The sequence below is a fragment of the Equus asinus genome, chromosome 23 (genome assembly GCF_041296235.1).
Source record: "Equus asinus isolate D_3611 breed Donkey chromosome 23, EquAss-T2T_v2, whole genome shotgun sequence".
NCBI lineage: Eukaryota > Metazoa > Chordata > Mammalia > Perissodactyla > Equidae > Equus > Equus asinus.
This window is the reverse complement of record NC_091812.1, coordinates 32,988,040-33,014,642: the sequence shown is the minus strand read 5'-3', so window position 1 is coordinate 33,014,642 and position 26,603 is coordinate 32,988,040. Positions and strand designations below refer to the sequence as shown.

At 44.8% G+C, this 26,603-nt stretch overlaps 1 long non-coding RNA gene across 9 annotated transcripts in view; it reads left to right on the top strand.

Annotated features, from left to right (window-relative positions):
• LOC123280126 (uncharacterized) overlaps positions 1-26,603 on the top strand; it is a 163,000-nt gene that overhangs the window by 50,921 nt on the left and 85,476 nt on the right. For all 9 annotated transcript variants that reach the window (XR_011497334.1, XR_011497338.1, XR_011497333.1 and 6 more), the window contains one exon: positions 5,992-6,056. This is a non-coding gene — a long non-coding RNA (uncharacterized lncRNA). The remainder of the gene's footprint in view (positions 1-5,991; positions 6,057-26,603) is intronic.

The following is a 26,603-nucleotide window of genomic DNA, read 5'->3' as shown; positions in this document are numbered from 1 at the left end:
CACTCCAGGATCCACAAACAGGGCCAGAACAGTGTGGTGGAGGGCTATTGTTCGTTTTTTTTTCTTTTAAAGATTGGCAGCTGAGCTAACATCTGTTGCTAACCTTCCTCTTTTTTTTCTTCTTCTTCTTCTCCCCAAATCCCTCCAGTACATAGTTGTGTATTCTAGTTGTAGGTCCTTCTGGTTGTGTTATGTGGGACACCCCCTCAGCATGGCCTGATGAGCGGTGCCATGTCTGTGTCCAGGATCTGAACCGGTGAAACCCTGGGCCACCAAAGCAGAGCGTGCAAACTTAACTATTTGGCCACGGTGCCGGCCCTAGGGCTATTGCTTTTAACACCCAGCTTCTCTTCACCTTCTAGAAAACGCCTGAATTTTGAGGGGTCATCCTCCGATGTACTAGTTCATGTTGTATGAGCAGGGCTGACCTCCCCACCTTGAATGGAGTGGGCGTGTGACAGAGGCCTGGCCAGTGAGAGACCTGCATTCCCCTGGTCACAGATATAGGTTCAGAGATGGGTACATGATTCTGGCTAGGCCAATGGCAGTCAGCCCTAGGTTCTTGCTAGAACTATCTGGGGATGCCAAGCCGGTGGAACGTGAGCTAGGATCTTCTGGAAATTATTATTGCCTCCACTGGAGAAGGCCTGTCTGAAGATGAAGCCAACATGAAGGAAATCAGAGTTGAGGGTTGGAAAGCAACTGATTCTGGATAACATCTTTTGAGCATTTAGATCCCTGAAGTCAATAAATTCTCTATTTGCTTAGGTCGTTCTCTGTTGAGATTCTGTAACCTGCAACTAAAAGAGTTCTAAATATTGCAGTGCATCCTTCATCATCCATGCTCTATGAGCCTCTGCAAGTGAATAACAGATCAAAGAACAGTCCTCTGGCATCTGGCCTGAAACTCCTTCCCCGACCCTAACTAGCCTCTACTGATTCCCAGCTCAGGTTGGGTTGAGCGTCAGATTACAGTGAGTCAACGGGTTTCGCATAGCTCTGGTGACAGAGGAGCACAGCCTTTTCCCACAGCTCCTTGCCTGGAGCTGGCATCCTCCAACTGCTCAGTGTATACCTGAAGCTTCTGTGCTGGCTCCTATGGGTCCTGTGGTGCAAATAGTTGGTTTTGCCTCTCTGCAAATGATAAAAATTATTCCTCTATCATTTGATATGATAAGCATATCTCAAAATTAAACAGGATCCTCATATTGAGCCAGAGTGATGGTAATGTCCCATAAGCCTATAGTGGGCTTATAAACTGTAAGTGGTGGAGACAAAGTGACAATAGAGAAAGGAAAACTTAGAGTAATCATTTTAATAAGGGCTATGGGAGGGTGGTGGCTACTGTATATGTATTTTATCTTTTCTCTGATAAATTCCTATAAATCAATCAATCCTTCAATCAATTGGCATATATTAATAGTACCGACTAGAATTAGAGATCAAATTTTTTTAGTTTTCTTGCACAGACCTAAGCCAGAGGTTGCTTAATAAATATTTTAGTGATTAATAATGGTTTGCAGCCTTGATGTTATTTAGAGATATGATCGAACAAATAGAGAACAAATTCTTGGTTCCCAAGACAGTGCTCATCTCTACTCCCGGGTCAAAGAACCACCAAGTATTCCTGAGCTGTGGTAGTGGTGTTGGTAGGAATAGTTTCCTTTCCTCCAACATTTAGCCTCTGATTCTTGCAATATTGCAGTTCCAAAAGTCAGAAGCTGGGGAAGACTTCAAAATGCTTTTAACAGGACAGGTTATGCCTTGAACTAAATCACTGCCTCACCTTAAATGTTCCTAGGCTGCCACAGCTGGCTTCCTGTGCCTGCGTTTAGTCTCGGGCTAAGGCCACATGGACACACCCTTGGCTCAGGCCCAAGTTGGATCTTCTGCATCTGAAGGTGTCCCTCTTACTTAAACCCTTTTGGCTGGTGAATATTTGGAACATTTTGGGTGCCCCTTCTGACCTCTTTTAGTTAAATCCCTCTGTAGTAAATCATACTAGAAAAATGTCAGTGACCTTCTGCTAAGGAGTCCTATAAACAGCTCCTGTTAGAGGCGCTTTCAGAAGTAAGACTGGCCGCTCGTCTGCATGCGAGATGGGTGGGCAATGGGCGATCTTACAAGAGAGTATGATTTCATTAGAACCTGTGAGGAGCAGGACTTTTCATTCAGCTAGTTCCTATTAAAGCTCAGAATCCTTTTTGAGGCAGAACGACACCTTCCCTCACCCAAATATCCCAGGAATCATTAGACTTTAAAGATCCAGTAACAGTTTTATTTTCCTATTGTCAAGATGGGAAACATTTAACTCACCTCCCTTCCTTCCCTGAGGTTGGGTAGCCGTTGGTTTTAGGGCGACTCCAAGGCAATGGTTCTCCTGGTCAGTGGCTCTCTCCCTCGGGGGCACACTGTAATCTCCTGGAGATTTTAAAGATCGTTGATGCCTGGGGCCTAGAGAGTCTGAATTATGTGGTCTGGGGTGCATCTCGGCATCAGGATTGAAAAGTTTTCCCAGATATTCATAATGTGCTGTAGTTGTGTGATCTGACGAGGGCCAGAAGAAAAAAAAGGCTAAACCCAGCCTTTGTTTATGAAGGTTATCATTACCCAGAACTTACTTTTTATATACCACAGAATATGACTTTCTAATAAAGAAATTTGGAAAAATCTTTTGTTTGTGTTTTGATTGTAATCGAGGAGAGTAAAAGTCTTCACCTTGCCTGTTCCACAGGATTGTTGTGGAGCCTAAATGAGAATAAGCTGTAGTTGGGGGTGGGGGGGGGGTGGCCAGTGCTTTGTGAACCAGGATTTGCAGCCTCACACGCCCCAAGGTGGGTGGGAGGGGTAGTCCAGGTGAAGTCAGGCAGGTAAGTGCTGGAGGAGGTAGCAGGATACAGGACAGCAAAGAGCTGTAGGTGTGGGGTGAGGCAGGTGTCCTGTCTCAAGGGAGGACACTGGCCCAGCTCTGGCTGATTGTTGCCAAATAAGTCTGCACCTAATGTTGCCAGAACTTTTTCTTTTAAAGATTTTATTTTTATTTGTTTTTTTACTTTTCATTTTTCCTTCTTCTCCCCAAAGCCTCCCAGTACATAGTTGTATATTTTTAGTTGTCGGTCCTTCTAGTTGTGGCATGTGGGATGGTGCCTCAGCATGGCTTGATGAGCAGTGCTAGATCCGTGCCCAGGATCTGAACTGGCAAAACCCTGGGGCGCCAAAATAGAGCGTGTGAACTTAACCACTGGGCCACCGGGAGGGCCCCCAGAACTTTTTTTTTAGGAGAAGACATACGTTAGAATTTTTATGCAGAATTTCTCAATTTTAAAAACACTGAGTGCCAAAAAGCACATTTGGGAACTAAACCCATGGATCATTGTTTTATGAACTCTAAAACTGTGAAGGGATGGGAACCTGTTTAAAATCAGATTTTTTGTTTGTTTGTTTTAGTAAATCATTCCATTTCAGCAACTTACTTTTATTCTCATTGTCATACAGATTGACTCTCTCCTCTTAGGTTGCTTTGCTAGAGGAAGAAGAGTTCTCTATGCTCAGAGGCAGTAGACAACTTGTTAGTTTGTTCTTTGGGAGTTTCCTAAGCTTTAAGGAGTTGGCATGCCAGGTGGGGAAGATGGCTTGGGAAGGAGTTCTGAGCTGAAAAGAACCTTGCCTGCTATACTATGTGGTTTTGAGCAGTCTAGCTACCTCTGAGCCAAGTGGGCTGGGCCGGGGTCAGGGTCTGTGGGGTGGGTCTAGAGGCAGAAGGGAAGAAAGGAGTGTCCTGGATGAATACAGGTGTTGACAGAGTTCCTGGTGCACAATGGGCCTGCTTACGCCCAGCGAGTGGTATTAAGAGAGGGACAAGGTAGAGAGTATTCAAGGTCAGACGTAAGAGGGAACCAAGAGGAGAGTGGAATTTCGTCATAGGAGAAGGAGGTGCTGAGAGTTAGATTTGAGTAAGGCTGATTTGTCCTCATGCTTTGAGAAGCCGCTGGATTTTTGGATGAAATTTTGGCTGTGGAACCAGTGGATATTCCTGCTTTGCTGCTCCCTCATTCTTGTTTCTTTAGAGCGTTCCAAAAAAGAAGAAATATCACAGGGAAAGGAGAAAGCTGTTGTTTGGACATAAATGTCCTTAACAGAGACCAGGAAGGATAAGGGAAGCTACTAAAACATACAGGATGCTAAACTAGTTTATGCTGAACTGGGCTGCACCATGCTAAACGTTTTCTCCACACTTTCTTTGAAAGTCTCCTTAGTTCCTTCCCATCCTCATTCTACAAGACAGCATGTAATGCCCTTTCAAGTGTGGAGAAACTGCAGAATTCTTCAAACAAAAAACCAAGAAACACCAAAAGATTGCAAAAGCAATTTCTTCAAATTTAAGACATCTTAGCATCTCAATATCTAGAAATAAATAGAAAACAGAGAAGAGAACTATTGTAAATCCTTTTGTAAAGGAAATGTAGAGTGTGTAGTCCCACCTAAGTGTATATGTTTTGTGGATCTGAGTTTGGGTTTTCCGTCTTCCTCTTTTTTTTTTAATGGTGTTTAATCTCAACTTATCTCCTTTTTTTTGTTTTTGTTTTTTTTCTTGGCTGGGAAAGATTCAGTCTGAGCTAACACCTGTTGCCAATCTTCCTCTCTCTTTTTTTCTCTCTCCCTAAAGCCCCAGTACATACTTGTATCTTCTGGTTATAGGTCCTTCTACTTCTTCTATGTGAGCCACTGCCACAGCATGGCTACTGACAGGCGGGTGGTGTGGTTCCACATCTGGGAACTGAACTCAGGCTGCCAAAGTGGAGTGAGCTGAAATTTAACCACTAGGCCATCAGGGCTGGCTCAGTTTGGGTTTTCTTAAAGTGGGACATATCTGTGTCTTATGAAGACCTCTCCCCTAAGGTGAAGTAACTTTGAAATCAATGAACATGAGCAATTATCACCATCATCCATTTCCCCTTCCTCCCCGTACTATCTACATGGGTTTCCCGTTTTGTGTTGGGAGTTGAATAGAGTCATAGCAAGTTAGAGTAGAAAGGGAGTGTTGATATCCTCGATTCTGTCCTCTTCAATTTGCAAATGAGGACACTGAGACTCAAAGAGTTAGAGGGAAATGTCCAGCGTCACAAGGTCAAGTAGTTGCTATAATGACATTCTTGATCTTACCCAACATCTAGGCCCTAGTTTATTCCTCTCAACATAATTCCAGTTTTGGGATCTATCCTTCTCCAGTGTGACTCAGGGATACCCAATGTGACACCATTTCCAGCTCCAGGGTAGATCCTGGTTAATCCAAGCCAATTAATGCATGGCATTCTCCTGGAAACTGCTATTAAGCCAATAGTGAGTATATGACCTATGGTGGCCCAGTCCCTACTGAAGGAGGGGACTTGTGTCCCATGCTTGGGGGAGAAGACTCTTTCTCTTTCCTGCATGTAGCCTCTATCACCATTGGGAGCCATCTTTTCATGCTTAGGGGTCTATCTGATGCAGGTGTCCAGGCCCAATTAGAACACAGCTCCATCTCCACTAAGTGAAATGTACTTCTCATTATACCATACAATTGCCTCACAATTGCCAGCAGGTTAGGCTATACCCCTGGGCATCAGGGCAAAGGGAACGTTTCCAACTTTTCTAGGCTGCTGAGTAGCCATAGATGGCACTGAGGGAATTTCCGTGGGTCAGTCTCTGGCGATTGAATCTTGTGCTGGTCCCCAGTGCTGTGAATTGCATTGCCTGTATTCATGTAGGGCTAATGAGACAGAAGAGAAGGAAACTACCTGAACTAGCCAAGATATTTTAGTTATAAGTGACAGATGATGCAATGCAAGATGCCTAAATAATAAAAGGACTATATTGGTTTAAGTAAATAAAAAGTACTTGGGTGTGTGACCCAATCTACAGGCTCAAATGATGTCATTAGGATCCTGCCTTTAGTCACTTCTTAGCTGTCCTATTAACCACATTGGCTTTATTTATTCTCACATTCCACAGGAGGGCAAGATGGCAGCCGACAACTCCAGACACTTTCTACCCTGCTCAAGACCAATGGGAAAGAGGTGGGCCTCTCTCCTGTCTCAGGTGATGCAAATGTCTTAAAAGATGTGGTATCTGATGTTGGGTACAACCCTTCACTCCTCAAGCTGAAGCTCTGGGTTTTGAGCTCCCTCCTGATTGTGGGTCGCTCTGCAGGTGTCAGGTTTATGGCGAGATTGCGTCTCGGCTTTGTCCTATATGCTTTGATGTGGCTTCTCCCTTCTTAGCCTGATGTGAAGGGGTCACTCTGCCAGTTTTTAGGTTTTTTCCAGAGGAAATTGTTCCATATATACCTGCCTTTGGTGTGTCTGTGGGAGGAGGTGAGTTCAGTATCTTCCTAATCCACCATCTTGCACCAGAACCCCTATGCAAATCTCTTCTTGCCTCTCATCAGCTCTGATTGGGTCACAAGCCCGTTCCTGAACCAATCACGATGGCAGTGCTCTGAATGGCCAGGAGGCCTGAGGTGCGTGTCTCGCCCTGAACTGAAGGATGTAGACTGAGAATGGCAGCAGATCCCCAGAGGAAAATCACTGTTGTTACCCAGGAGACCGGCGAATAGGTCCCGGCTGTCCAACTCGATACCTAGAAGCTTTTCTAAATGTGTAGATTTTTTTGGTTTATATTGTGCAAAGAGCAGAGAATTTGAAATCAGAAAGCTGAGATTTCAGTCCTGGCTCTCTCAGTCTCAGCTCCATAATTGTTAATGGGACAGAAGACTTTCATTTAATTGGATCCCGGTGTTGTTCTGAGGCTTGAATGAGATCCTGCATAGGAAAGTACGTTTTAAAATATTAAGGGCTAAACCAAAATGAGGGATTGTTGTTGTTTTGTTACTATTATTGTCTTTTCTGAATTTCTCCCACTCATGCTCTGATTATGATGCAAAGCTCTTTCAGGCCAGACACGAAGAGTAAATGCATCATTAGCAACTAGAAAGAATTTGGCAAGGGTTGCTGTAAGCATATATAGCATCTCTGTGAGAATCAGAAATAGACTCCCCCCTCCACCTTTGGGTGGTGCTGTTCCCAGGGAACATGGCTTGGCAAGAGAATAGCATCTTCGTGCGAAGAAACAGTCACCCCTTCCTCTGTGTAGACACACCTACATGCTAGGTTGCATGGCTTGGTGAGTGGAAAGGATGCTGGATTTCAACTATCACTGCCCCTTTAGCAGTGAGGGTGGGCAGGCAGGGGTGAGGGGTTGTTCTGTGCAGTGCACAACCCGCACAGCTGTACTCAGTGGCCCTGACTTTGGTGATGAACCATTGAGCAGGTTGAACTCTGGAAGCTTGACTCCTCATTTTTCTGTCAAAATTCATCTAACCCTCTAAGACCATTTATCACTTTCCCCCTTTCTGAGCATTTTCCCTTCATCCTGAAGGCAGCAGCCTGTGCTGTCTCTTTTAGTTAACTACCCATTAGCGATCCAGGTTCTGCTGGCTTTTCAGATGCTCACCGCGTACTGTTCCAACTGCAAGGAAGAGAATCCTTCCTTTTTACTCATCCTGAGGAGCGAAGCAGCAGAGGGCAGCTAACCCTTTACAATGAATGCAGCGTGTCAGTTGACCACAGTTGGCTGTTCCTGGAAAATCAGAGGCTGAGTTCTCTGAAATGCCCAGTAAGAAGGGATGAAAAGCACAGGTAGCTTCACCTAGATGGACCACCACTATTTGCTGTTCTCCTGGCAACAGCAAATCTGGAAAGAAATTATTTGAACACGATCCAGCCAGCCTCCAGAAAGCCAGGGATTCAATGCAGTAGCTTCGTGTTGCTGAGCCTGGAAGCCTTCCTATTCTTAATAGATTATCCTTCTCGTGCAACAGATGGATAGTTAGAGCCAATAGGAGTGTGCAATGTTGTTGAGCTGTGACCATGTTGCCCCTCTCACTTCATCCTTGGTATCTTCCGGGGCACCTGAAATGACAGTGACTTTTCTACACGATGTGAGGCAGGATTAACTGGTCTCCGTGATGCCAGTGGTGTGGTTTAGGGGAACTGGGTCTCAGTTTAAAGCATGCTCAGATCTCTTTTTCCTAGAAAGCACCTCCGCTTGACACTGCTGTTCTTCCCTCTTCCCTCTTCTTCTTTACCCAGAAAATAGCCTGCCGCCTTAGCTGCCATTTCCTCCCTGTCTCCTTGCTCATCTACTTCCTCCTTCCTCCAAGTTAGGGATTTCTCCATCTGTCCCTCTCTCCCCACAGATCCATTCTCTGCCCTTCTCTGCCCGTCCTGGGCTACCTTGCCCTCGGGTTTCTGGTAGGTTCACCCAATGGGAGGCACAGCAGGAGAGTGGAAGATGCAAGGGCTGTGAGATGAGATGTTGGCTACGTCTCACCCTCCATCGCAGCCTCAGCCTCACCCAGCTCCTGGTGGAAGGGGTTCCTCTGTGTCTCCAGTGTCATTACTCCCTCTCTTGCCCCTTCAGGCAGAGGGATGGAAACAGCTTCCTGTGACCGTCAGTCACCGGGTGCCTCATCATCTCCAGGTGTTTCTCGCTGCCTTAATCCTGTCCACACCTTATCTAGTCCGTTCATTAAATTCTTTTGAGTGTCCATCTATTTCCTGCTGGGATGCTAACTGATGCAGCCTTCATCCTCACTTCTGTTCTAGAAGAATCTCCTGGATGGTCACCAGGGACACTCAGGAAAACTCCTAGGCTTTCTTCTCCTTAGCTACTTGCGCCCAGGTTACTTCTTCCTCTTTACCGTCCTCTCTCCTTTAGTCTCCTAGATATAATTCCATCCTCCTTTCTTTCTATCTTTCTACTCATTCTCTGACAAGAACTACCACAGTTGTTTCTTAAGTGGTCCGCTTATTTCCCCTTCATCCTGCCCCATCTGGAATATCACCCACAAAAAAATAATCTTCTTCAAACACTTAGAACCAATTTATGGAGCAGTCTCACTCAGGAGAGGGAGCTTCTGGATACCCTCCATTTGTCCCTCTTGATTAATCCTCCATCCTTCTCCATCACTCTGAGCCCTGGGAGACGGACCTTCATGGAAGTATCGAAGGGCTCCTTTGCCCCTAGCTTCCTGTTGGGTTCAGCCACTTAGGAAGTACTGGTAGGAAACCAGAGGCAGGAGGAAGATGAGGTCGGGGTATTTATCTCCTAGGCTGCCTCCCAGAAGGGCAGAGGATCGGCAGTGGCTGTGTTTCCCTTGCAGAGACCACAGCCCCTGTCAGGTGGTCAGGCGGCCCTCCCTACCGCTACAGCTACTTGCTCCCTTTCAGAGCTCGGATTGCTAGCAGCTCTCTACTGCTGCTGGCCTTACCCTGCCCACCACTTTGAAAACTGTCCTGTCCTATTAAACTCTCCTAAAGGACCTGCATTTGAGGGTGCCATCTGCTTCCTGCTGGGACCCTGACTGGTCCCGGGGCCCCGATCACTGCTTTCTGTCAAGTTCTGTAGCCTCTCCCTTTCCTATCACTTCGGGAGCTCTCACTGCATCCTGGTCATTCCAATTTATTACAACTTAGTCCAGTCAAGTTAGAATTTTAGTCTCATCTCTGATTTAATTCTCATCTCTTCTCCTCCCCTCAAGGACAGGGACCTGGGGAGGAAGGCATGGTGCACTCTTTCACTTCCTGATTCCCGAGCCCGGCAGCTCCTGTGTGTTGGAGGGAGGAAGAGGAAAAGGGAAAGGGACAAATCTCTCTTTTCATAACTAGCTTCTGAGAGAGTGTTGTCTTCTTGTCTGCTAGTGTCTCTGGCCAACACTAAGGGGCCACCGAGGCTGTCTGTGGGTCAAGAGTCCAAATGCTGAGCTTCCAGGATGGGCTAGGTTATGATATGATAACAAACCACCCCCAAATTTAAATAACTTCGATCAGTAAAGGCTTCCTTTTCTTTCGTGCTACATGTCCACAGCAGATCAGCAGCTCTGTTCACCAGATCACTCAGGGACTCAGGCTGATGACACAACCCCTAACTCCAACATTGTCAGACTCTACCTGGCGACAGGAGCTTGCAGAAGATCTTGCATCAGGACTGAAATGGTGCAGCCAGCAGTGACTTATACTTGCGTTTCATTGGCTAGAACTAGTCGCGTGACCCCACCCAACCGAAAATAGGCCAGGAAGTACCATCTTACCATGTGCGCGGAGCAGGTACTCTGAAATATTTGGGAACAGTACTGATGACTGGGGTGATCAGATGATTTGGGAACTGTGATGACCACATGCATGAGTCCCTCAGAAGATTCAGCATGGTCTAGTTCTCTGGCAAGGGAGATCAGACCCCAGTCTGAAGACCACTGTCCCACCGGCCTCACATACTGGAAGTGTACACTCTATGACTTCTTGCTTCTGAATCTTGGCTCCTCGCAGGCAGCCCCTGGGAGGATGACTGACAAGACAGCTGAAGCCCAGCTGCTGTTTCTTCAAGAAAATTGTTGCAGTCAAATACACTTAATGTGAAATTTACGAATTCAATCATTTTGAAGTATATAATTTGGTGGTATTTATTATATTCACAGTGTTGTACCATCACTACTATCTGGTTCCAGAACATTTTTATCACCCCAAAAGGAAGCCGCATATCCATCAAGTAGTTACTCCCTATTTCCCTCCTCCTTCCAGCCGCTGACAACCACAAATCTGCTTTCTGACTATGAATTTGCCTATTCTGGGTATTTCATATAAATGGAACCACACAATATGCGACCTTCTGTGTCTTTAAGCACAGCTACTTTTCGAGGTGTCCTCATGACCCATGAGCAGCTCACAGAATGTTGTGTACCAAATGGTGGCGGTGCAGGTGCCCCACAGTTGCCTGCTTTTGCCACCTGCTGTCACTCTGATTTCCTTTTTCTGGCTCAGAGGGAGAGTAGCACCCTGCCGCCTAAGCAGGGAATGGACTGCCCGCCTCTCCTTCTTTCAAGGCCTCAGTCTCTGTGGGTGACTCTCTGTGGGAATCCCTCCCTCACACCGGTGGGGGGTGGGGGGTGGGAAGGGGAAGAAGGCTCGTCCCTGTGCACGGAGGAGGAGAAGCCACTGTACCCCCCCAATCTCTCCCGATTCCCACCCGCCCCAGCAGAAGTCCTTCCAGTGCTTGAGGTCAGGGTGATGATAGTGGAACCACAAGGGCTTCCAAGACATGGGGAAGTGTGGCATTTGGCCTCCTCCCCCCACCCCCCCCCCCGCCCCCGCCGCCCCACCGTGTTCTTTACAATCTGTGTTATTTAGCTGCTGTGTTTTCAGCTTTGGGCCTGAGGGCCAAATCTGCAGCAACAAGAAAGGTCCTATTTGATATCTTACACACCTTTTTGATTAATGTTCCTCCCTCACTCAACAACTTCCCACGTCTCTCTGTTATGAATGGATAAATTCCAAACTCTTGACTTGGCATTCAAGGCCCTCTACCAATGGGTCCAACTTGGCTTTCGAGCTTTCTCTCTTAGCGTCCCCAGCACGAAGTCTCTGTTCCTTTCAGGCTGGCCTGCTCACTCGCTGCCCCCACAATGGCCTTGTTCCGTTTGGGTTGGAGTCCTTCACTCTTCCCTTCCCACCTGGGGTGTGCTTTCTCTGCTTTCTCTTCTCTGGCCTGTGCAGCTCTTTCCCATCGTCTCCTCTCAGCTTTCCTGGGCACCCAGCCTCTCTGTGCTCTGCAGCCTGGGCTGTGCCCTCAGGCACCTCTCCTGCTGCCTCGTGTGGCTAGTGACCCCCTCACAGGTGTCCTTCTGTGCCAGGGCAGCCTGAGTTGCTGAATGAACACTGCAGCCTGCATGGAGGCTGACCCGCCCGTCCCCTCACCCCTGTGACCTCAGGAAGGGAAACTGGCAGAGCTACGCTGAAGGGGATTAGCCAAGGCCACAGAACCCAAATCTTCTCCTGATTGGTGAGTGGGGTGTTAGGAATATGTGAAGGAGGTGACTCTGCCTAGCTCAGCCATCTTCCAGGGACGCCTCCCTGGTCACATTGGGATTGGGGCTCATAAATTTTCTGCTTGGGGTTCTTTCGCGTAGACCCAAAAGTACACTCTGTTGTGATCAGGTTTAGGTAGAGGGGTGAGAAAAAGGGAGAGGAGGGAGGGAGCAAGAAAGGCAGATTGGGGAGGATAGATGAGACAGAAACAGAGAGAAAAAAGGCAAGTCAGTGTGGGGGAGATGGGGAGGGGGAGGGGAATTAGATTTAGAGACCCCCAAACCTTAAGTGAGAAGAACAGGATTGCTCTCATCTTCCGAAGGGAGGAAACCCTGCTGAGTGGCTCTCACTATTCCATCCTTTCTCTGCTCCCGCACCAGGACCTACCATCTGCCCGCGAGTTATCCTCAAGCTGCCTGCCTTCATGGGTCAGAAGCAGCCCCCGCCCAGAGTGTGTTCCTCCCTGGCAGTCTCCTCTCTGCCGTGCTGGCTTTGTTTTTGTCTTTCTAGTTGAGTCTCTTTCAGTGGGAGGGGCTGACTCGTGCCTTGGAGGAATTATTCGGAGCGCTGGAGAAATGCCCGGAGGGACAGAGCTATGGCCACATCCCCAGGGCAGCCTGACCTTTCTCAGGATGGCCTAGAGCCACCCTGAGACCAGAAGTTTCCCTCAGCCATGCAGGCACCTGGAAGTGGGCATGCCCAGTGCCTGCTGCCCAGACCCTGCAGGGGCTGCGTGTATTCCTTTTCCTTTTAGGGCCCCCTGAATCAGGCCAGGCTGGGAGCATCCTGTTTCTAGGCACTCTGACTTTTACAAATCCCTTGCCCCACTAAAAGTGAAGGCAGAGGCTGCAGGCACCAGATATTGTCAAGAAAGTCTGTGACCCTCAGGCTGTGGTAGGGCCTGCCACTTGGCTGGCATTCAGGTAAGGGTGGCCCGCTGTCCTTTTCGCTTCTCTCTGTATTATCTCTGCCCTCATTCCCATTCAGGAAGACTTCTCTCCGGGGCTACTGAAGCAGCTCTCCAAGAAGCTCCTTGCCTCAAATGTCCCCTCCAGTGCATTCTATGTGTGGCTGCTGGATCCATTTTGCTCAAGGCCATCTCTTATCTTGTCATTTCTCCACTCAAAAACCATCAGTGGCTCCCATTGCCCAGGGAATAAATAGTTAATTTCTGCAGAGTTTCTGTGCTTACTCCAGGGAGTAGAACCCCATAAGCTCTGCCACCCTTCCCTGGGGGCAGACCTGAGAGCTGGGGAGAAGAGAGGGACAGTATGCTGGGGACCCTATGACCTGCCCATGTCCCATTCCCGGCTCCGGGGAGGGGGGGGGTGCCGCTTGGAGTGTTGGTCCTGGGATGATCCTACTTTTTAGCCAAGTATCCTTTATTCTTGGGGTTCCCACTTTTCACAGGCTTTCCTTCAAGCCCTCTAACAGTATTTACTTCTATGATCTAGAAAAGGGAGGTTCTAGATGACTCTCCAAGTTTGCTGATAACAATAAGCTGGCGATGCTGGTTCTAGGCACGTATGCTATCACATCTCTCCTCCCTCACCCATGGCAGGTGTGACTAATCCACTTTTGCTCAACAAGCCCAGCTGAGGCCTCAAAAAACCTTTTCAACACTGCTCCAGGCGGCCACCACCATTCAATTGAATTTGGCAAGTGAGTTGAAGTCTGTTATTCCTACACCCAGCTCTTCCAGGGAGTGAAGCTGTAAACCCTGGCAAGATTGGCTACAAGAAGCCGTGGACAGGCCACTGAAGTGGATCCACAAGTGGCAGGGGGCTCATGATTGTGGGATAATTCTATTTTGAGATTTAACAAAGTGTTTGTCCTCATTTTCTTGTACCCCTAGCCCTTCCCTGAATTCAGGCTAAAGATACTCTGCTTTTATTCTCTCGGTGAATGAATGACTCGGCAAAAATGCAGAGAGAAAACTGAGACTCTAAACAGACTGTTGAAAACTCCTGGTAGAGATGGTAATTCGAGGCAAAAAGAAAAGCTTTTGAGGTTCAAAAGCTTAAGTTTTGGAGTTTCAAAAGCACGGCTCCTAAGGGAACTCAGGGCATAGAGGATGTATGATGAGTAGGAAAAAGAATGAAAACAGGCAAAGTCGGGGCGTAGCTATCCTAGAGAGGAAGTCGGAGCGGGGAGGGGAAACGCTGGGGAGAAGTGGGCCTTTGGGAAGGATTCCTGAGCCCTGCATGTCCCTGCGCTAAGGCTGGGTGAGGAACGATGGTGCCCCAGGTCAGATTGGGAAACTGAGACCAGAAGGGATGTGTGCCTCTCTTTCCTGGGGTAAGCCCAAGAAAGTGCCCAGCATGGTGTGGAATATGAAGGCGCTCAGACAAACTCTCTGAGTTTCTTGAAACCCAGGGTAGTGTGAGAACGGCAGACAGGATCCCGTGCTTCTGCGAGTGGCATGGATGAGGCATAGGAAGACGGTGGACATGAGGAGGGACCAGAACAACATGGCAGAGGACAGTGAGGGTGGGGACCCCTCCGGGATACCAGCATGGTAGATGATGACACGGGGGACCCCGTGACCCTTTCCCCTGACATCTTGGGAGCCTTGAGGATAAGAATCTACAGGGATTCTGAATTTACCAAGATTTAATTTTGCAATTGAGCAAAATGGGAGCTGAAAAGGGAACTTAAGTTTAATCACAGAAAAGGAGAGAAAGTTGTATTTTGGGCACATTGTAGCTGACATTTGTATGCATTACGTGTAGAAAAACTTTCCCCAAACCATAATTATGAGGTGACATTTTCTGCCTCTTGATTGTGGCCTGGGATGTGTATTGGTGGCCTCTTTTAGGGGGCATCCAGCTCACAGCAAGGGTCCCTGGTGTCTGGCATTTTGGATGTGGATCTGGCCACTGCACTTCAAGAAGGACTTACTGTTTCGGAAAAGATTCAGGGATGGGCAGTCCTGAGAGGAGCAGGGAAGTTGGTGGGGACGGTGCTGACACGCAGTACAGCTGTGTGATTATGACGGTGGCCTAGAATGCACATCCCTGATAGGAGATTTAATCAGAGTGGCAAAGCTGAGGGCTGGGCCCCATGGATTGTTCGTGAAGTCCTGGAAAACTGTAGATATACAAATTAGGTCAACTAATAGGATTGGAGAGAGAAAAAGATATTATGGCTCACAGAAGATAATATATCTCTGGGCCTGTTAACCCTGTAACAATATGCAGGTTGGAAATACAAATATTTTAAGAAGGGGTTAGTTTAGGGTTTCTTAACCTTGGCATTATTGGCATTTTGAGTCAGGCACTTCCTTGTTGTGGAGTAGGAGGCTGTCCTATGGATTGTAGGATGTTGAGCCCCATCCCTGGCCTCTACCCACTAAATGACAGAAGCATCCAGACTCCTGCCCGACCCCGGCTGTGACAACCAGTAATGTGTTCAGATATTACCATGTGTCCCCTGGGGGGCAAAATCACCCCCAACTGAGAACATTGCATTAGTTTAATGTTCCCAAAGGGTGGATCATGGAATAGAGCTCATGCCAAAAAAGTGGAGTCTGTAGTAAGTGAGCGTAGAAATACTGAGTTAAAACAAACTAAACAGAGCATTTTATTTGCAGGACTTCTCAGGCCTGCACTAAGCCCGTGGACACGTTAAGTCTCCAGGAGGGAACTTGTGAGATGAGCATGCGCTGAATACACTCTGGGCATTCCTGTGTTAGATATGTTCACAGACAGTGAAACGTGAGGGTACATAATAACAAACATGATATTAGTTCTCTACAGATGAAGTGTCTGCCAAATAGGTTGTGTTTTTTCCTTATCCCTGTTCTCCAAAGTAGATATCATTATTCCTTCTCATAGGAGAGAGAACCAGGACTCAGAGAATTAAAATATTTGTCCATGGCCACACAGCCAACAGATGGGGAGACAAAGCAGGTTTAGATTCTCAGTTCCACGTTCTTAACAGGGCTACATGCTGCCTCATGAGCACAGCCCTAAGCTTCTGGAATTGATGTCGTGTCAGAGTCACGGTACATCCTCACTCTCAGGAACGCTGACTCTCATATTTAGAGTTCTCTTGAGAGTCTTTGTCTGCTGGGTCCACATTTACAGGGGCAAATGGAAGACTTGATGGAAACACATTGGCAATCTTCAGCACGATGAAGTTTCTTTTGATTACAATTCTTAAGTAAAACTATTTTTCCTTCCTGAAAATGAAAATTATATAACTGTGTTGTTTTGTTTTTTCCTTGGTTGCCAGGAAGCTCAGATCCAAAATTTCCATCTTGTCTGACAGTTTTGTGCCCTTTCCCTTTGCTTCTATTTTTAATTATTGTATGTACTTTTATACGATTTGTATGCTGCTGCAAACGCTTGGGAGATAAGAGGGAATATGTAAATGCATATAATTAATAAATGGAAACTTTCCAAAATATTCTCCCCTTAAAAAAAACCCCACAATGCTTGAAAGTGGTTCTTCATCTGATTTTATTTCCTAATCATGTTGAAATGCCCAGGTGTGGATGGCAGCCAGGAGAGGTTACACTTGGGTGAAAGATAAGTAGCCATCTATATGAGATGATTTATTATTTCTTTTAATTAATTAAATTAAACTGATATTTGTGTAGTGTTTTAGGTTTACAAAGCCTTTGCATAAACATTATCTTTTTATTTATTTATTTATTTATTTTTTTTAAAGATTTTATTTTTTCCTTTTTCTCCCCAAAGCCCCCTGGTACATAGTTGTGTATTCTTCGTTGTGGGTTCTTCTAGTTGTGGCATGTGGGACGCTGCCTCAGCGTGGTCTGATGAGCAGTGCCATGTCCGCCGCGCCCAGGATTCGAACCAACGAAACACTGGGCCGCCTGCAGCGGAGCGCGCGAACTTAACCACTCGGCCACGGGGCCAGCCCCAAACATTATCTTGTTTGATCTTGTCAGCTGGCCTCTCTGAGAGCTCCAGCAGGTATCATTAATTACTATTCTGACTTGACTGCTGATGAATAAACTCAGGCTCATATATTTTAGGTGACTTATTTTTGCTTTCCAATGTTATTGGCCCAGACTAGCTAGTGGAAGAGTTTAGAGGTCAATCTGGGTCTTTTGCCTCCAAATGGGATATTGGACCTGAGCAGGAGTGACAATCTGTGGTACATGCCACATCCTCTCCCTCCTGTCCCTCCCTGCAACATACTCCAAGATCCCAGAGGTGGCGGTAGCAGCCCTAATTGAGCTAAGCTGTCTTTTCCCGTTGAGCTCAACCATAGCCAGAGTCCTCAACACAGGACCCCAGACATACATCACCAGTGACGTGACGCAAGATATCCCAGGACCAGACATTTTTTGGAATTCTGTTAAACTCAAAGATTCCTGAATTGTATGATTGTATACTAGATTTAGAAACCTGAGATCATCAAACGTGATGGATTTTGTCTGTAGCGTCTGTGCGGCAATTTTAAAAGTAGCAATGTATTGGTCTGCTCAGGCTGCCATCAGAAAATACCATAGACTGGGTGGCTTAAAGAGCAGAAATGCATTTCTCACAGCTCTGGAGGCTGGAAGTCCCCGCTCAAGGGTTGGCCAGTTCGGTTGCTGGTGAGAGCCCTCTTCCTGGCTTGCACACAGGCCACCTTCTTGCTGTCTTCACGTGGCCTCTCTTCAGTGTATGTGTGTGGAGAGAGAGAGAGATCTCCTTTTCTCATAACGCCACAGTCCTATGAGATTAGGGCCTCACCTTTATGACCTCATTTAACCTTAGTTACCTCCACAAAGCCCTATTTCCAAATACAGTCACACTGGAGGTTAGGGCTTGAACACATGAATTTTGTGTGTGCGTGTGTGTGTGTGTGCGCGCGTGTGTGTGGACACAATTTAGTCCATAGCAAGCAGATATGTCATTTAGGGGTAATTTTTATTCCCAAGGTTCATTCCAGTTTGGCTGGTGCTGACTTTTAAATCAGCCATTACTAATGGACTAAAAATAGCGTACACAAAACACCTAGAGCAAATATTTTACCTTATAAAAAATCTGGTTGCTTCAGCTATACTGCACTGAACTCCTTTCTTAGCGATATTTGGAATCCTGCACTCACAGTAACTGCAAATCTTGCTCTAGATCCAAGATTTTAACACGGGCCGACACTGCAGGAGAGTACATATAGATAGCTATTTGGGAAGAGGGAAAAGTGTCTCCTTTTAGCTTTTGAGAATGGCTCAAGCCGAACCCCGTTCTCTGTCCTCGTGGACACCATGCTCTCAGGATTTCTGGTTTAAAAAAATCATTACTTTCTCTATAGTCTTGCGTTTTGTCTGGATTGCAGTGTAAATTAAGAGCAATTAAAATCAATGTCCCGCCCATTGCCTGGTATTGCTTATGATAAATTTGCTTCCTTTGCTATGTGGTCATAGATGATGTACAATCTCTCTCTATCATCACTGATGTACTAGAAGATGGTGAAATCACAGCCTAGTATTCTTCATCTAAGGATTGTTCGTTATTTAAGACCATGTGCATGTTCTTTTTGATCTCCTTTCCTTAACTTCATGTGAATATGCTAGAAAAAGGCCAAATGATAAAGCAATCTTTGGACCATTGATCGACAATCATGGATCATCCTTGCTTCCAGTCTCTCTCTCTTTCAAGCCTAAGGGACCCTGAGCCTTGCACGATAAGGCCACAAATGGAACTAAATTATGCTGGGCAAAAATAACTTCTTTTACTGAGAATTTCCCAGGAGTTTTGATATTTTTGACTCTTGCTCTCTAAATATGGAAAAGATTGAGACACCATGAAAAGCAGGGGAGCTGTTCTGCTTTTTTTAGTCCTTCTTTTAAGAAATCGTTCCATCTCTTTAATGCTATGTTCACAATATATCAGAAATCCCCTCCCTGTAGAAAAATCACAGCCCTCTGCCTGGTAACAGTTTCTGGAGATGTTCTCTAAGCTTCCATTTTTATATACAGAATAAAGTTCCATGAATTATAATTTATGTTTTCTAGTGGTCTGAATGTTGTCCAATATTTGGAAATGATGGAAATGGACATTTCAGAGCATCTTTCATCTTGAAGGCATCAAACCCCTTTAGACTTCATCTCTTCTTCTCTGTCTCCCATTTAAGACAGGCTCATGGTATTATCCAAATTTAGTGGGTGGTCATGGAACATGGTGGAAAGTATGTGTGTACCAGGGCCTTCTTAGGGAAGACTAGACACGATCAGGAACTTCGGTTAATGGGGTTTAGTTTAAGGCTGTGATTGTGGAAGTCAAGAAGAGGTGGAGCATCCTGAGCAGTTCCATGGTTCAGCTTCACTGAAAATGAATGCGTTATTCAGCCATCTGTAGGACTTTAGAGGTTTAGTAGTTCGACAGCAGCATCTCTCCAAGAGCAGCCTGGTACCTGAAGTACTCCTGACTCTGAATCACACCTTGTACCATTTAATGTGTTTCTCTGTCCTTTGTGGTACACACAAATTGGTAGTTAGTGTTAGAGGTTTGGTTACATTCTTCTTCTGTTTTTTTCCTCAGACTTCTGAGTTGGTGTATTTTTGTCTCGTTATCTCTCCTTTACGATTGGGAGCAGCCATTGATATTCATTGTCTGGATACATTCATTCATTTGGGTCACAAACTAGTAGTATTCTGATTTTATCATTCTTTATTTATTTACTGAAACACATCTATGAAGAGAAACTTTCTCATGTCAACTGGTTCATTGCCTTGACATACAGTTCCCTTGGAAAGCAGAATAAATGCTTGATTCTGTCCTTCTATTTATTAGTTTTCAAGATAATGAGTTGGTTCTCTAGCATCCTCCAAAAGTAATTAATGATGATGTTTAAAAAACTTCATATTCACTATGAATATATAGATATAAACCCTTTGGCTGTGTTTTCAATCTACTGCAGTTTTTATCTTCATTGATGGCCAAATCTTCCCATTTTTGAACAACAGGTAGGTTTCTAAGACTTTGTATGATCCTAGTAATCTTTGGCAGCTTCCTTGCTTTCAAGTATGGCAAGATGTTCCATGTTCATCTTGTACATTTTTGGCTTCTGACCTAGCACCAGCCCTCTCTCTAAGTTGACATGGTTCCTTTTAGTGGAAAATGAGATTTAGACACCATTATCCAGGTGCCAGAGGAGCTCTTTGATACTAGTTTGGTCATTGTTTCTAAGTGTTTTTTCTTTTTTTTTTTGAGGAAGATTAGCCCTGAGCTAACATCTGCTGCCAATCCTCCTCTTTTTGCTGAGGAAGACTGACCTTGAGCTAACATCCATGCCCATCTTCCTCTGCTTTATATGTGGAACGCCTACCACAGCATGCCATGCCGAGCGGTGCCATGTCCGCACCCAGGATCCAAACCTGCGAACTCTGGGCCACTGAAGCGGAACGTGCACACTTAACTGCTGTGCCACTGGGCCAGCCCCTCTAAGAGTTTTTAGGAGACAGAGCTACAGAATTTTTACTTATTTTTTTTAAAGATAAAATACATCAAGCATTCGAAAGGAAACTTTGAACTTAAATTCAGTTCTACAGCATTTTAATTTAAGTTTATCAGCCTTATGTCTGTATCTGTTCTCTCCCATGTTAAAAATTGTGATTTCCAATGATACATTGTAACTATTAAATTGCTTTATTCCACATACACACACACCAGTCTCAAAATAACAGTACCAACAACCACAACCAATAATATAATTACTAAAAATAGTTAAAAAAATTCTTTTGGCAGTTCTATATCATAAAGTGATTTGAAATAGTTCATCTTTGTGTGGTTTTGCCACCAACTGGACACACAGGTTTGTTTGCTTTATTTTGCTTCTGACTTTTAGGATTGTTTTTGTATTAAATTAACTTTGTTATAATTATGCAAAATATTAAATACTTCCAAAGTTAAATCTACAAAAGTAAGTATATTCAAAGAAGTCCAGCCCTTTCCCTGTTCCTTCTACCTATTTCTTCGTCTATCTAGAGGTAACTTTAATAAAAAAAAGTGTAATGTATTATTCTATTTAAAAAATATAAACAAGTATGCATATATCTACCTGTATTTCCCTGCTTCTTAGATAAATGATCTTGTACCATACATACCTTTTTCCCTCCTTGCTTTTTTTGTACTTAACAATCTGTCTTGAAGATCACTCCTGAGTAGCATATAGAGATGTTCTGCATTCCTCAAAGGGCGTATTTTTAACTGTGTTCATGCACTAACCAGATCTTAACAGTCTTCAGGATCACACAGGGAAAAATAAGACCCTTTTAGAAGAACTTCTCATACACTGTTGGTGGAAATATCTATTGTTGAAACCACTTTGAAAGGCAATTTGCCAAATCTAGAAAAGATAAAAGTGTGTTTGCCATAGCCCAGCAATTCTCTTTCTAGAGAAACTCTTAATCTTGAAGGCGTACAATATCACTCATAATAGTGGGAATTAGGGGCCTGCCGGGTGGCGCAGCAGTTAAATGCACACGTTCCAGTTTGGTGGCCCGGGGTTCACTGGTTCAGATCCCAGGTGTGGCCATGGCACCACTTGGCAAGCCATGTGGTGGTACATGTCCCACATAGAAGGTAGAGGAAGGTGGGCACGGATGTTAGCTCAGGGCCAGTCTTCCTCAGCAAAAAGAGGAAGATTGGCAGCAGATGTTAGCTCAGGGCTAATCTTCCTCAGAAAAAAAAAAGTGGGAATTAAAAAAACCCTAAGTGTTCATCAAAAAAAGAACAGCTAAATTAAATTGTGCTATATTTAAGTGATAGAATACTATACAGTAATGAAAAGGAATGAATTAGATCAATATATAACAACATTGATATCAAAAACATAATATTAAATAAAAACCAGATTGCAGAATGAATACAGTAACATCATTTATGTAAACTTAAAATCTATAAATCGGTACTGTACCTTATGTATAACTACATAAATAGAGAGTAACAGTATTAAAACATGAACAAAAGTCTTTTTTCTATGCGCTTTCTGTGGCAGGAACAGAGCTGTGCTTTGTAAATTGAAGTGTTTTTATAGTGTCTTTTTCTGCTTAGTGTTCTGCCTTACCTTTCAACTTTCCCCTAGGATTTACGATTGATTGATTGATTGATATTTCCACTTTAACTCATTCTTGCCAAAGGATACCAAGAAAAAAGTATTGACCATGCTGAGTAACAATGCACCCAGGGGGACCAGGGAGGGGGCAGCGTGGTAGTTGGAGTAAGAGAGAACCCCAAGGCCATAATTATTTGGTGATCTCTGCAATTTTTCCAGATGGAAGAATACTCTTGTGTAAACATGTCGGATCTGTCAAAAGTACACGAAACCAGCTCCTTGCAAGTGTGAAATATCAGTTACAGTGCCACATGTTCTGTGACAGTGCAAAGTGCAAATTTTCATCATCGTAGAAGAGAAAAACAAAGAAAGACGGAGCCCTAGGCAGCGCTAGGCAGGAGCCACAGGCTTTCGGCTTGGGAGAAACAGTCTTCCGCCACCTGAAGTGAGCTATTGGGTCACAGGACACAAACTGGGAGCCCCCAGATGTTTTTGTTGGAATTGTTATAGAAAATTTTTTTGTTGAATTTTTATAGAAAAATACGAAAAAATGCGTTATTCAAAAATGTGTAAACATTTAGGTATTGGGGGATTTTGCATTAAAAAAAAAATCCAGATTTCTTGATTCTCTTGAAAGATCAGAAGATTTGGCACCACTGGGCTCACTGTACAGCAATGGTAGGTAGCGGTTACCTGGTGGAGCTGCTCCCTTTAGGTGGAGTGTGTGCTCTCCTGCCAACCACGGTCTGCACCTAACAGGGCCTCTGTGTTACCTGCCTGATTATCAGATTGGTAATGCCTAGTTTAGGGCCAGACAATGGTATTTGTATTTCTCTCCCTGACACCCTTTCTTCCCTCCAAACATTTCAGTCCTGTGTTTCCAAATATATTCAAATTGGAACTTGGAGGACTTGCAAGTCAAGGCTGCTAGGGGCCCAGCATCCTTCCTCAGGTCTTTGTTTTATGTAGGGGTTAGGCAGGGTGTTTCAATTAAAAGTACAGTCAGAAAGTCCTTAAAACCCTGCTGCCTCAGTGGCAGGAATATGGCCTTAGTACTCATTCTTGGTCCTACATGGCCGGGAAAGATGGCTAAGTAGGAATAGTAGAGTGCACGAGGCAGTCAAAAACGATTTTCACAATTCTGAATGCAGTCCACACTCTATTATGTGTAACACTCACAGCAACAATTCCCAAAGAACTAAGTCTAATTAAGAATTCCTGCTCATTATCTAGTGAGAAAATAGATTGGAATGAGTCCCAGACCCCATCCATGCCTTTGGCATGGGGGTGGGAGGGGGAAGGCTCTCCCAGGCGGGATGAGGAGAAAGAGAGACCCTACAGCAGGTTCAAATAGGTCACTCAGTCAAAAGGACTCCTTTCTACATGGCAACCTCTCAGAAGGCTTCCTGTTCAACACCGTAGGCGGAGCGGATTCAGACGAGTCAGTGCGCATTGAAAGGCTCAGCTATAGTAGACGTTGCTGGACTAAGCAGAACACCTGTAACCACAGATGGAATTTCCCCATAAAGAGAGCACGTGCATGACGTGAATCCAGGGATGTCGAGAAAGGATGAGACAACAATATCCACCACCACCAAAAGTTTTCAGAATTTACTTTCCATCTCTACTTCCTCACCTGCTTGGTAGCCCACCATGAGAGAGTCATTCTTTCATATTCAGGCACTATCCCTAGGCATTATCTCCTTTTATATAAACATCTTCGGGAGAAGCTTTAAAAAAGCTTTTTAAAAAAATGTTTACAGTCTGTGCCAGGCTCTGTCTTACGCGTGAATTCGTGCCCAAGGTCACGTAGCTGGTAAGTGGCCACCAGGATTGGAGCTCCTCTAACTCCAAGTTCATTGCTCCATACGGTGATTTTCGATGTATGATCCTGGGACACCTGGGGGTCCTGGAGACCCTTGCAATGAATCCGAAAATTCAGATCTATTTTCATAGTGATACTAGCACAGCATTTGCCTCTTTTACTCTCATTCTCTCATGAATGCATGGTGGAGTTTTCCAGAGGCCACATGACATGGGATTTCACAATGAATCAAATGCAGAAGCAGGTTTAAGAATCATCCAGCTGTCTCCTATTAAGCCAGACACTAAAGAGGTTTGCAAACATAAAACAATGCCATTCTTCTAATGTTTTTGCTTGTTTGTTTGCTTTGGAGGTCTTTCTTTGAAGTCTTCAGTAATTTTGAAGAGTGGAAAGCATCCCGAGATCAAACTATTTGAGAATCACTCTTCTGCGGCACAGCTAGCCTGGTGCCCAGCCCTCTTTATCTGAGCGTGAGCTGAATTCCTTTTTCTCTGAGATAGCTAGTTAAGAGAGGCACTGGGTGTGGAGTGGGGTGGGGAGAAAGGGAGTCTCTGCCCATGGAGGATGCAGCCTTAGAAGCGAAAACATAGCATGAAGTTCTTCAGGAGGAGGAGAGGGCACAGAGACTGGAGCCAGGAAGTACTAAGAACAAGACTTGCTCCTTGTCCAGGCCTGATAGTTGGATGTTACGGTGTAGTGGTAGGAAGCAAGACCTGGTCCAGAAGACACACTTAGATGTGATGTGACCTGGGCAAATTGCTTATCTTCACTGGGCTTTACTTTCCTTGGCTGTTGGTTGGACTAAATCAGGATTCTCAACCCAGTATTGTGACAGCATAATAGATAATAATACATATAGCAGTAATTAAAGATAAAATTGCAGAGTTTGTAAATATTTGCTTAATAAAAAATTAAGGTAGATTTTGCATTATCTCCTATCATAAGGCCACTCTACTCATTTGAGTTCTGATGTGCTTTCTTGAGTGGGACTACTGCTAGCACAGAATGGCTTAGCCCAGGGAGTATGTCATCACAGCAGATCAGAGAGGCAAAGAGCCTTGACAGTAGATAGCTCAGTAAGGTTCTTTTCAGCTCAAAATCTCTAGAGGTCTAACACAGTGTTTGGTGCCTATCCTGTTGACATGTGTCCTCTCCTAAGAGGGGAGACCTACTTGGAAGGAGGATCAAGCGTTATCAGACTTTCCAGCCACACAGACCTGGGATTATTTCTCAACTCTGTCACCTGATATTTGTATGTCCTTGAGCAAGAGATATAATCTCTCTGTAAAAGGGGCTAATAATGCCCACTTTATAGGGCTGCTGTAGCTGTTCAGAGAGAAAACATATATCAAACTGGCTGGCTTATAGCCAACACGCAATAAATATCGGACTTCTGCTGTTTTCTAAAAGTGGGCAAGTAGAGAACTGAAAGACACAACATGAAATCCTTGTCTTTTTAGGGTGCCTCTTGGTGACAGGGAGGGCTGCCTCAGGGGAGTGAGGTGCCAGCACTTAGATGCTGAATAGGAGGGGAAGCGATTTGGTGATTCTCTATCCTGAAGCTGAGCCGGACTGGAGACGCCATGTTGGTGGCCTTTTCCTTCCTGGTGGGTACATGGAATGCCTCCTCATTCATACCTGCTCCCCTGGGTCCCACTTCCTGGGAGACATAATGGATGAACCACAGCCAGCAAAGACTTCACTCCCCATTTATCATCTTCTGGCTTGCTTAGTGAGGCCATTTGTTTTCCAACAGGTGAGCTAGATGAGATGGATTACATGTCGTCAAAATAGTAAGTAATGGGATGTTGTGGCCATTCTTTTGTGATGTGGAAGTGGGAAACATTTAAGCATTTCAACTTAGCTTAACAGCAAGCTCAGGAAATGGATATTTATGATTCCCAATCCTCCCTCTCGTGTTTTACTTATTGACTTTAAAATGACCACAAAAAGTGCCTTATTTAGGTTTTTAAAACTATTTTCTAGGCACAAAAATATTTGGAAAAGATAAAGTAGACCCTGACTAGAATTAAACATTATTTTCCAATAGTTTCTACAGGCAAATATGGTAGGCATAGATCTGAGAAGACGTCAGGACTCATTGGTTAGTTTGTTTCATCAAATGAGTTTCAGTGAAGAGCTACTCTCTGGCAGCCCAGAGCTGCAAGAGCTACGGAACTCCAAACGCGTGATTTGCATACACTCTGAGAGGCGGGGGAGTGGAAAAAGCATAGGCCTCTGAGTCTGAGAGGTCTGGGTGTGAATTTGGGCTACAACACTTACTAGGTGTGTGATCTTGGAAATAGCTTTTAACTATACTGAGCCTCAATTTTCTTATCCAAAGGTTGGAGGTAATGAAATCTACCTTGCAGAACTGTCTTGAAGATTAGACATAATGTATATAAAGTGTCTTATAATAACAGATGCCTAAGGAGTGGTAGCCTGATGAGGATAGCGATATCTGTAGTCCGTGCAGACAAGTTCAGTACACCGAGTTTAACCAGAACTATTCGCCCTTTAGAGTTGCCTCGAAGTACTCCTTTATGTACCATATGCTTTTCAGTTCTGTCCTCTAGTCTGGCTAAAAATTACAAGGTTTGGGGAAAGGTTAACTAATTGATTGACTGGCTTAACGTATAGTCACAAGCTGCATAAATAACCTTATGAAGAAAGTACATTCATCGGTATAAAAGCATATGAATATAAGTAAATTATGTAAATATAAGATCAATCGCAGGTACTTTATGGATAGAGAGCATATAGGAGGCTCCATCAGAGATTAAATCTGTTTTTCTCTGTCTAGAGGTGCCAACTAACTTTGGAATCATTGAAAGTAACACTCCTAGAAGAAGGGATGTAAATAC